Source organism: Aphis gossypii, chromosome 2 (assembly GCF_020184175.1).
Source record: "Aphis gossypii isolate Hap1 chromosome 2, ASM2018417v2, whole genome shotgun sequence".
NCBI classification, from domain to species: domain Eukaryota; kingdom Metazoa; phylum Arthropoda; class Insecta; order Hemiptera; family Aphididae; genus Aphis; species Aphis gossypii.
The window spans coordinates 49,410,110-49,422,290 of NC_065531.1; the positions used below are offsets into that span (position 1 = coordinate 49,410,110).

A 12,181-nucleotide genomic window follows, 5' to 3' on the forward strand; every position below is an offset into this window, starting at 1 on the left:
TAGTATAGATAAAATAATATCGTAGCTATAGTAACTGTAAATTGTGGGGATGAAGAAAATACAAATAAAACTATAATTTATCGTTTCATTTGATTATAGAGTATGTTACATTTTTATGTGGTACCTAAACATGTAAATTAATACAATAATAGTAAATTATTGAGTAAATTTCGGAATTATCATTTATTACACCTATAATATTATTTACTTCAGAACACAGGTCTGAGAAGTAATCTTCTCCACACTTGACGTAGTGAGAATCATTATTAGGTATGGTTGTAATTCGAGGTAAGGAAAAAGGGTTAGTCTAAAAAAAAAAATCAGTTAGTACTGTACAGTAGAGTAGGTACATTAGCTAGCTCTATAGTAACCACTATACAATGATATGTACACCCGGCTGTAACGGATGTATTCAATTTGAATTCAATGATAAATCAATTTTTTCATGAAAAATAATTGTACATTTAAAGTGTCTAATAATAGTTATTCAAATTTAAAAATGTTATAATTCTTAACAATAAAAGTTTGAAATTTTATTGTTCGTGATTTTGAAAAACTTAGTTGATTTTTTTTTTTAACTTTAATTTTCTTAAAATACAATATATATTTATTATAATATTCCTACTTATTTACAATAAGAGTAAGTGCTGTTTGATGAATGTTATAAGTGGAATTCATTAATGAGGAATATATTAAAACGTTATATTCAGGTAATTTACCAAACAATAAGTACTCCCAATTTTAATAATACATATATATATATATCTACTGTAAATTGTTAAACTGATGATTTTTTTTTTAAAGTTGAAATTTATTTATCTACATTGTATTTTAAAAAGTAGTTTTTAAGTTATTAAATTAATGTACAACGATTTAAGGATAACATAACTATTGCTTTTACATACAAAATACAATTTAATGTATTATTAAGTTTCGTAAATTTGTAGAAGTTAAATTGTAGTAAAATTGTAGTAAATTAATAACAATTACCTACTTTAATTTTCAAATCATCATAATACTTATATTTTTTATAAACCTATTATTATCATATAGACTATTAATGAATTTTCTTTATAATACTTAATACATTTTGTCAAAGGCAGAAATAGCGTGAGCCCAAAAATAGAATAATTTTATAGAAAAAAATGTTAAATAATATACTTTATTTTAAATCTATCAACAGTGTGAACTGTGAAGATATAACCAGCATATTTCTGAGAAATGGATTATATTTTTAAAAACAATATTATACGCAATTACATTGTAAAAATATGTTACACATATATATTGCTAAAATAAAAAAAAATTATAAATTAAATAACTTAAAAATAATAAATGCTCTTGCCTAGTATAAACGATAAACATATGGTAAGTAACTGAAAAAAAGTACTGAAACAACTACTTTAAAATTGTTAAAATTAGTTTTCAGTTTTCAATTATTTTCTGGAAGTTTTTTCTCATCAAGTTATTTGTTTCCTACTATTTTTACAAATTAAACTTTACAAATACAATACATACACTTAGTACGTTTCTGAAATATTGAATAAGTAACCATTGATATTATAGACATTTTGTTGTATAATAAAATGTGATATATATAGTAAAATTTATTTTGGAACATTTTTTTTTTTATTTATATTTTTAATTGTGTGTTTTATGATATTCGAGACGTTTATTAATAAAAATTCTAAATTCTTAATTAAGAATAAGCTTTTAACTTTAAATTTCTTTATTTGTACACAAAAACTTCTGTAATATACTCAAGTGCTGCGTCTAATTAATTGTGCAGTCCAATTTCTAAACTTAAAAGTCCAATTTTTCGACAAAACTAGTTACACGGTTCCTAGATGCATACATATAATAATCAATGATATAATGATAAAATGAATATATAATATTAAATGATGTTCTTGATTATTACATTTTTATACTATGTATATTTAAATAACACACTTGTATTTTAAAATATAAATAGACTGGAATTAAAAAAAAACATGATAAAAACATTAATTCATTAAATCATTCTGTGAAGCTTGTCGATCATTCGTACCACTTTATTTACCTTTATTCAAACTCTTCGCCTGTGGCTATATTAAAGCTGTATCACAGAGAAAAAATTTGCATATCCTTTTCACAAGATTTTCTCAAATGAACATTCAACAAATCACATATAAAATTCATTGTATGGATTAAAAAATTAAAATAAGATTTATTTATTAATAATATTTAAAACTATATCATATTATACTAAAAATAAATTTACATAAATTTACAATAATAGTTAAATCTTTATTTTATATAAGTTCAATTTAATTATCTCAAAGAAAATCTATTTCACACGATTTTAATTATAATAATAAATTGTATTGTATTATATATTATATTATACCAAATACCTATACCTGACCATTTACTATTACTTTTTTATAATTTGCAAGATATAATATTATGTTGAATAAAAGTTTTAAATGCATTATGGATCGATTTATTTAAGTTAACAGGTATGTTCTACTCTTGTTGACAGAGTTAATAACGCTACGAAGGACTATTTCATTTGTCTCCGAAGACCGGAATAGAAGAAGAGTGTTTAAATTTTAAATATGTTTATTTCTAGGTACCTATTCTTTCTTGTACGTAAACAATGATGAATAAAATATAGAGAAAATGGTTGTATCCAAAGAATGCCGAATGATGTGCAGTAAATATTTGAACAGAGTAACAGACAGAAAGAAATATCTTGGATACGACTCAAAAGTTTGAGGTAATAAATCATGGGAATACAAAAACAATAATTATTGCATTTACTCTCAAATATGCTATAATAGGTTACTGAAAAATGAAACGAATTATCAGTGCTTCAAATTCTATTTAAGAATACAATATGAATCATTTTTTTTTTTTATCTTATAAATTTAAAAAGTATTTATTTACCTATAATTTATTTGTATATAATACAATACTTTTATTATAGTATAACGTATAAATACGAATACATTTTAAATACAATTATTAAACGAAGTATAGGTAATAGAAGGTTTTTCACGGTGTCCCTAAGGATCACTATAGGTACCTATAATGACTAATAAGTATTCTTATGAGAAAAAGTTCTTGCGTGAGTTTCTTTCGGAGATGCCCAAGTGCTCCGATTACAGGTAGTCGTATTATTGTGTCCCAAATATAAGTATTCCTGTTACGTCCAAACACATTGGTTCAAAAAATAACGCATAGTTAATAAAATAAGTTTATATAGATAATAAATAAAACTAAAGTTTTATAAACACATATTATAATATGATAATAACTTTTGTTATGATATTCATGATAATAATACCTATTATAGTTCAAGTATCCATACACTTATACTTATATATAGGTTGAAATTTAAATGAAAAATTTGTTATTTAATGTTGAAATGTTGAAATGTCATTGTTTTTCATCTTTCAATTTTTTTTTCAAGCATTTTAATTTTAAATGTTTTTTTTTTCTGTAATGTATAATATTTTTTTAGTATTAATGCAATTAATTAAGATATTCATATATTTATTTGGAATGATCTTAAGACGTAAATGAATTGGGAAATTCGTAGATGACGAATAAAAATATGAATTAAATTTCGAGTGAAAAGATTTACATTAGGTATAAACGCGTTGTACTTTGTAAACTATTTAATATAATACTGATATAAACACGTGGGTGTACAAATAGTGAAGTTTATTATACTGTTAAGTTTATGAACTATTGATTTTAGTGACAAGATATTTTCGATTTTAATGATTTTAGTAGATAATACCGATAATAATTATACAGCCGACTTGTGACTCCAAAACGAGACGTCATAGTTACCAGCTAAATTTACTATCTATAAAATATAGATATCTTTTTTTGGAATGCACGTATGAAGTAACACGCAGCTCTCGTATAAATCATCATACTATCTGGAAAATATTTTGCTTTTTTAAAAGGAAATTATTTCTCAAAAACAATATTGAGTTGTATATCATTTCTTTCGAAACTGGAAAGCATACATATACAAATTCATGTAACGTATTTATTTGAAAATAAAATTTAAATCACACATTATTCACTTGTTAATTTTTACACCTACCTGATAAAATATAATTATACAGAATAATTAATTTTAGTGCAAAACGTGTTTCGTGAATTTTATTCAAAATAAGAAAAAAATCATATTATAATAATTAATGATTATCGCTTATTAAAAAATTGAAATTACATTTAAAAAATTATTCCTATACTTTGTCTTCTTCTTGTTGGTTTATTGGTTATTATTATTTTATCATAGATTAACGAATTTAATGAGTTGATTATTGTAGGTATATTAAAATACTTTAATATCTCATATTATCCTAGGTGATAGTGAAGTATTTTAAAGATAAGAAAATCAAATGTCTATTTTTTAAAGTATTTAGTTATTGTATTACAAAACGTCGTAGGTACTCGACGTATTTATTTATATAATCTTCATTATTTATTAATTATTATTATACAATATAACAAATTTGTGTTAAGCAAAATCGATTTTATACTGTTAACTTTAATATTAGAGTCGATTTAACTATTAACAACAGGTAAGAATCTAGGGCATATCCGGGGATCTTATTAATACAAGTTGTACCTAATGTTTTACATTGTTATAAATCGCTTTAAAATGAAAATATCAATAAAAGCCAAATAGATACCCTATAGATACTTAATATTCTTATCTTTAAGTTTGATATTTGTTAAATTAATTCTAATATTATAACTAATAGCATAAAATTTATTTCGTTGAGCGCTGCATTTAATTTTCCACTTGTACCTCGTACGTCTATAAGATGGAGACAATACAATGCACATTGCACAGGTACGAATAAGTTCAATTAATAAACAATAATATATTAAATAAGCTAAATTACCTAATTATTAAATCATACTATTAATTTTATTTTAATTCAGTAGCTTAATATTTTTTCAATTTTTTAATGAACTCGGCTATATATTATTATTATTCAAAATTGTTAGAAGATAATAAAACACCAAAACTAGTCGCCATTTTAAATATTTTCATAAAATGTATAAGATGCTCGGAGATTTTAAAAATTTTAACTAAAAAATTTTTCCACGATATTATGTAGACTGTGTATCTAGATCTATAGAGTTTAGTTATCGAAATCGAGATTTAATGTTAGTTATTCATAATAATATATTGTATAAATTATTTTAAGTTTATATTATAATAATATTCTCAAAGTGAGTCAGTTTTATTACGTTTTATTTGCGTTGAGTAAATGTACCAGTTGTGTTTTCAATTCGTTATAAAATATATTTTATTAAACTTCTACTCCCTGCAGTCGTATTTATAAAATAAATAAAAATGTACAAAAGAAATCACGATATAGGTAGTTTGTAATTTCCAATAAGAAAAAAACAGCCAAATCTATAGATTTGGAAATTCCAAAACGAATTTCAGTGGTAAGTACGTAATAGCACTAATAGTTAATGACAAAAATTGATTCAAATATGTATCAGAAATAAAAATATAAATTATTCTATTAAATGACAAATAAACAAAACAATAACGTAAAATATATGTAATATAGATTGAGCGCCATTTTAAGACAACCATATACTGAAATACTGGAAGTGCATTATATTATTTATAATGTGTGAGGGAGGTATAGCTAAATAAGAGACCAGTATAGTTTTTCTGGCAGGATCGAATATAAAAATAATATAATTTTTATCTCGAGATTACTTGTTGCGCGTGACCTATAAGACTTGCACAGTTGTACACTGCAGTGGCGTAGACGGGAATTTTCGTTTGGGGGAAAGGATACATATCGCAAACCATAGATAGCTATTTTTTGAAAAAAAAAACATTTCTTCTGTACAAATTTTATTTTTTCTATAAGTGGTATACCTACCTAATGTCTGAAGTATGAATAAAAAAAAGTCATGGGGGGGATCACCCGTGTCTACACACATGGTGCACCGAGTACCTAATATTATTATAGATGTATTGTTGTGAGCAACTACAGAAAATAGAAACAATTAGCTCACTCATATAGACATCATTAGATTAAAACCACCACAGATATTGTTTTATAATTAATATTAATGTTATGTTTGTGGTGATAAATACTTACACGTCATACTATTACAAAAATTGCCGACGATAATGGCAATCCGTTGGCGGGAGACATAATATTATAATGTAATATAATATATAGTAAAACGTAATAAAACAATAATAACAAAAATAACGTTGTTGTCGAGCTGGTATCGACGATAAGCAATCGCGAATCATATTGGGTGGCGTACTGCGTCGTGGAGCGGGCCGCGGTTAGATATCACAACCGATTGCCAGAGAAGCGTTTTGACTTGGGGTTAATAATAATAGTAATAATAATTAATAACGCATGGAATAATAATTATTAATAAATAATAACGACATGACATAATAATATTATTATATATTATTTTATAGACCACGATACCGAGAAGACGCAGAGAACAGTTACCGGGTGTCGGCGGTAGGTGGCATTGGCGTCGCCACGCCGCCGCCGCCCCGTCGGATAGTCTTTGGTCGGTGTGCCACTGCTGCCGAGGAGCGCGCGCGATTTCCATTATTATTTTTTTTCCTTGTTTCTATCCCCGTCCGATTTTATTCGCCCGCGTCGCGCGACCAGTTCACGTCCGTCGACCGTCCGGTCTCGTTCGTCGATCGTGTCATCGTCCGCCGTCGTCGTCGTCGTCGTCTCCGTGTTTGCCGGTCGCGTATACGAAATCGTTCCGATCGGGAGTTGTCGTGTTATTTTTCTATAATATTTTTACCGAGTTTTTCGTCGATTTTGACTTCGCCCCGTGGTGTCCATTGGTCGTTTACCGTTTCGCAATAAGTGGTGTCCGGTGTGTTGCCGAACGACGGAAAAACGATTGGTGAACTTTTGGCGGTGAGTACGATTTTGAAAAACACGGATTGTATTATATTTTCATAGAGATGATTGTTTACGGTTTGATTGTTGTTATCTCTACGATGACTTTTCTATTCACCCCTTCCCCCCCAGGGGGCCGCTTATTAATCGGTAGGTAATCGCCATATTTTTGATTATTTTTGTGTTCGATGACAAAATCGGGACGACAAACGGTCGTTTTCTATCGATCGATTTAATTTTGTACATCAATTATTTGTGTTCGAACCCGAGGTATTTTCAATGTGAGCGAATCTTTTAAAAATCAACGGTTTTTTTTTTTGTGGGTGATTGTAAAGTTTACTTTATTATTTTGTGACGTAGATATTCACTGCAGTCAGGTACCTATAATAATTACCTATATACATTTGAATTAATTGGTGAAATTCTAGTTTGTTCGTATACCTACGACAATAACTGATTTCACCGTTATCTTGATTTAATAATTATCTGAGACACGCAACATTTCTGTGCTTTATATGTAAGTCGATTAATTTTTCAACGACGAATGTTCCCTGATAATTTAAATAAAACGTTATGAACTTATGAATCATAAATCATTCAAATTATAATTATAGGAACTTTATAGTTTCATAAAATGCAGAAAAAAATATTATTTTTTTTAAGTAGGTACTAGGTACTTAATATTATCGTGATTTTTTTTTAATATAAATATGTAGTTTTGATTATTTACTTGCATTGTTCACTTAGGTACCTACTATAAATTAGATGGGTGACTAATTTATTTTTGACATGTAGAAGATATTCTAAGAAATTGCGAAACTTTTTATCAATATAAATTACAAAAGATAAAAAGTTTTAAGTTTGAACTAAATATTTTACTTAATATAAAAATCATTTTAATTCATAACTTACGCCTTACGGTTAATTATATTTTTTCAATCGAAGTTCTTGAAATACTTTTTTTTGATAAGTAGGTACCTACCTACCTACCTGTTAATTTATTCAGAGAATGTACCTATTACATTTTACATAGGTATCCATAAAGTTTAATTTAATGTGAATTTTACTTTTAAATATGAACATGAACTCTTAATAATTTTTAATTTTTTAATTTATTAGTTATAATGCTACTATAATAGTTACTAAAATTAGTGTTCAAATGAACATGCAACGCGTGTCAGCATATTATATTTTTATGAACTAAAATAGTCTGTGTGTCTGTTATTTTTTAAAAAAAGGAATAACAACTCATCTTTAGAAGCCATGTATGATAAGGTTCAACAACATTTCGTGGAAACAAACCATATTGTAACATCGATTTCTAGAGTCGCGTTAATAGGAAAATATAAAATTATCATAATTGTATATTAAATAAAATAATATGTTGACATAAAATAACAGTATAGTTGATTTTTAATAGAGCTTATCAATTATTACGTGCTGGGTCTTAATTGTTCTAGATAATAATATATTATACCTACCTACAGAGTGAACAAAAAAATATAAGTATTAAGTAGGTATTAAAAATATTTGACAAGTGATAATATTTGAGTGGTATATTTTGTTTGTAACAGTAGCGATTATAAAATATTATAATAATTAACTTCGTCTTAAAAATGTATTTTTGTAAATAGTCCATGATTACCAGTTATATGTGCCTAGGTAATTAAAAAACTAAATTATTAAAAAAAACTTTATTATTTTGTACAGGAGTTGTAATTTCAAATGATAAGATACATTATTTGATAACATAATTATTATCTATTAAATATGACTCTAAATCTATTATTTGATCACATAATACTGTATTTAGGAATATAAATGTCGATATTTATATTTACACTAAAATGTTTATAAAGATAAGTATAGGTGTAGGTATAGGTATAGATATATTGTAACTATAGGTATAGGTTTCAAATAAAAAAGAGAATGTTTACTTACCTACATACATATTTTCTAATTTTTATTTATTTTTTTATAAATTTATAAAAAGAGTTGGTACCTAATTAATAATAGGTATTAATTATTAAAGTAGTCATTACAATTATTTTGACAATTACCCAAAAGGTATTATCAAAAACTTGATTCAAAACAACTAATAAAATATTAATTATAGTAAGATGAGTATTTAAATTGAATTATCTGTGTAAGTTCATAAAAATCAATTCGTTTTGCCAAGATTATTAATGTTACATTTTCAATTCTCGTAGGTAAATAATTTATAGACAATATAATTTCAGGTGTTGTTATATAAAAAATAAAAATCAATAATTTTACATATTAAGTTCCAATCGTATCTACTGGTTATTTACTATAATAGCATCTATACGTATCTATTAGATAATAACGGGATAATAATAAGTGTGTTATGGTTGTCGAACTTTCTTTGTTTGCTGATTACATTTTCTCATGAACGTCAATTTTAAATAAACTTGGTCAAAAATAGAAAAACAAATTGTGCTTTAAATGACGTTTTAAAATCTCTAGTACCTACCTACTTACTTGCAGCATATTAATGTTTAAAATAAATTAAAGATGAATAATTTGTTTTAGTCGTTTCTCAATTACATATAGGTTTTATTAATTTTATTAATTTGTTTAGGTATAGGTACATTAAGTTAATAATAAACGCATTTTGGTAGATACACAATTTAAATGATTTATTATAAATGTGGATAGTAAGTTAAGTAAATATAATATTGTCTAAAGTCGTATGATATATAAATGTATTGTATCTATATAGTATCACATTTACCTAGTACCTATTTATTAAAAAATAATTAAAAGGGATAAAATTTAAAATCTATGTAAAATAAAGGTAGTTATCTTATTAAATTAACAATACTTATATAATTTTGTGAATTGAAAAAAAGTTGGAGTTAAATTAATTACTAAAAATGAATTCAGTATGAGGTACCTATATATATTATAGTTTATACATTTTATTTTTCTATTAATCGAAGATAATTTTAAAAACAAGGTACTAATAGTATACGTAGGTATTCGATGTTTTAATATTTACCCGAAAAATAATTTATACTTATTGTTTATTATGTTATAGAGTATTTAAGTATTATAATGTATTATGATATGTTAGAAGGTATACCTACGTTTTATTATAGAATAGATAATATGCACTATATGTGTACCTATAGTTCGTTATACGCCATAATAGTTTTTTATATGGCTGTCTATTTTATTGAGCATTGTTAATTTATTATAATCGACCATTTGTCAAGTAAGTTTCTGTAATATAAAATATATCTCAAATATATTGTATTATCTACGGTATTATCTAACTATATAGTTTTTTCCTTGTTATTTAATTTACTAGGTAGGTAACAATTGAAACTGAAGCCACGTGTCTTCATTCTTGTAGTCGTGTACTAGAATTGTATTTCATAATATACTAATATAATAGCAATAGGTGTATAATGTATATAGCTTATTATTAAAGTATACATTTTTATACGTATTATGTATACAATAAACATGGCTTATATATTACCTTTAGGTACATTCATACCTATTGTCTATTTGCATTTGGGTTTAAAAACATGATTTTTGTCGTTTGAATCGTAAACGAGGGTTTTAAATAATAAATATACCCTATAAGGCCTAAACTAATTAAATATTATAAACATAGGTAAATGTATAAATGTGTAATACACCCAATAATACATTTACAAAATATAGTAGGTATAACTATATAATATTATTAAAATTGTAATTTGTATGTTGAGATAATTAGGTTAGATGGGCAGATTAATATATTTAGGTACTTATTTTTTTTTTATATAATATATTAATTAACAGTTTATAGTATATTATATAAAATTACTTATAAGTTTTTCATTAGGTATATTATATTTTAGGTAGTGAATATTATATTGTGAAGAAATTGAGGATTGTTGAAATAATTAAAATCTCGATGGACCATTTGATAATTAATAAGTGATAAGTTTAAAATGTCTTTCTGCTTTAAACTGCAGTACTTAAAGTATATTATATTATATATTATTTCAATCATAATGAGGTTTGTCGTAAATATTATGGTAGGCAGATGCTTGATAGCGATGTACTAACTGGTCTATGTACCTATATTGTTTATGGTTAATTATTTTATAAATATATTTTTAATAAATAATTCAAATTCAATTTCATTGAATAGGTATTTTGTTTTTGTTTTTATTATAATTATTAATGTTATATATTCTTTTTTTTCGTAAACATTCAATTTTCTAAGTACAAAATTCGTTTAATCTATGTCTTATTTCTTCTTTTAGCGAGTGTCGAGAAACTCAATTACATCAACAACAACCCATTTATGATTTTTATTACTCCTCCAGCGATGCGATATTATTATATTCACACATATAATATATATGTATAAAAAGCTGGTATATATAAACATTAGTTCTCTAATGGTAGCTTTAGCCCACCTGCTTCTTGTAAAATACATATTGTAGTCCGTTTGTTCGTGGCTGAGCTGATTAAATTAAACTATATAGGTCTTTCGCACCCCATAAAAAGCGCCCACTGTTTTTAATGGACGCAATATTCCAAACGATCGCAAACAAAGATGGCCATCAAAAGTGCTTTTATATATTCCAACGAAATTCGTAATGATATTTCTGTTATCTAAGTTACACTATCAGAATTATTATTTACTTGGTTATGTTTACTATTTTTTATTTATATTCTGTCTAACTTTTTCCTATTAGATACATTCATTATGTTTTAAAATGCTATATGTACATTGAATTTAAAAGTCTAGTTATATTCTTATTATACTAATAAATTAATATTATTATATATCTTGAACAAAATATTTTTTATTGATCATTGGGTTTTGTTTTAGATTCTGAGCTATGCGATTAATGTATTCATATTCTAATGATGTTTAATTTTTTTTGTGTCTGTACATATGATTAAATGATTAAATTTCCAACATTAAGAGTGATTTCTAATAAAAATGTATCTAGTTTGTTAGAAATTCATAATCATTTTCAAAACAACCGGTAAAAAAGAAAACGAAAACGCTAATTTTTATTCAAATTCAGTTTTTAACATAATTTAATTTGTTTATTTTAATGTAACTCTAAAACAAAATACTATGTAGATATTATAAATATTCACCAAAATTGTATGTGTTTATTTTCTATTCATCATGATATAGTTTTATAAATATTTTGACTTTGAGCTATGTATATAATTTAAAAAGAATTTGAAAACTTTGAAATTCG

The 12,181-nt window shown here is 25.1% G+C and overlaps 1 protein-coding gene across 3 annotated transcripts in view; it reads left to right on the forward strand.

Annotated features, from left to right (window-relative positions):
- The first annotated feature begins 6,589 nt into the window (after positions 1-6,589).
- LOC114119271 (putative polypeptide N-acetylgalactosaminyltransferase 9) overlaps positions 6,590-12,181 on the forward strand; it is a 120,112-nt gene continuing 114,520 nt past the window's right edge. For 2 of the 3 annotated variants that reach the window (XM_027980778.2, XM_027980780.2), the window contains exon 1: positions 6,592-6,953. The gene's annotated coding sequence lies outside the window, so the exon portion shown is untranslated. Of the gene's footprint in view, positions 6,954-12,181 lie in introns of all 3 variants that reach the window. The other variant, XM_027980779.2, reaches the window with a different exon arrangement.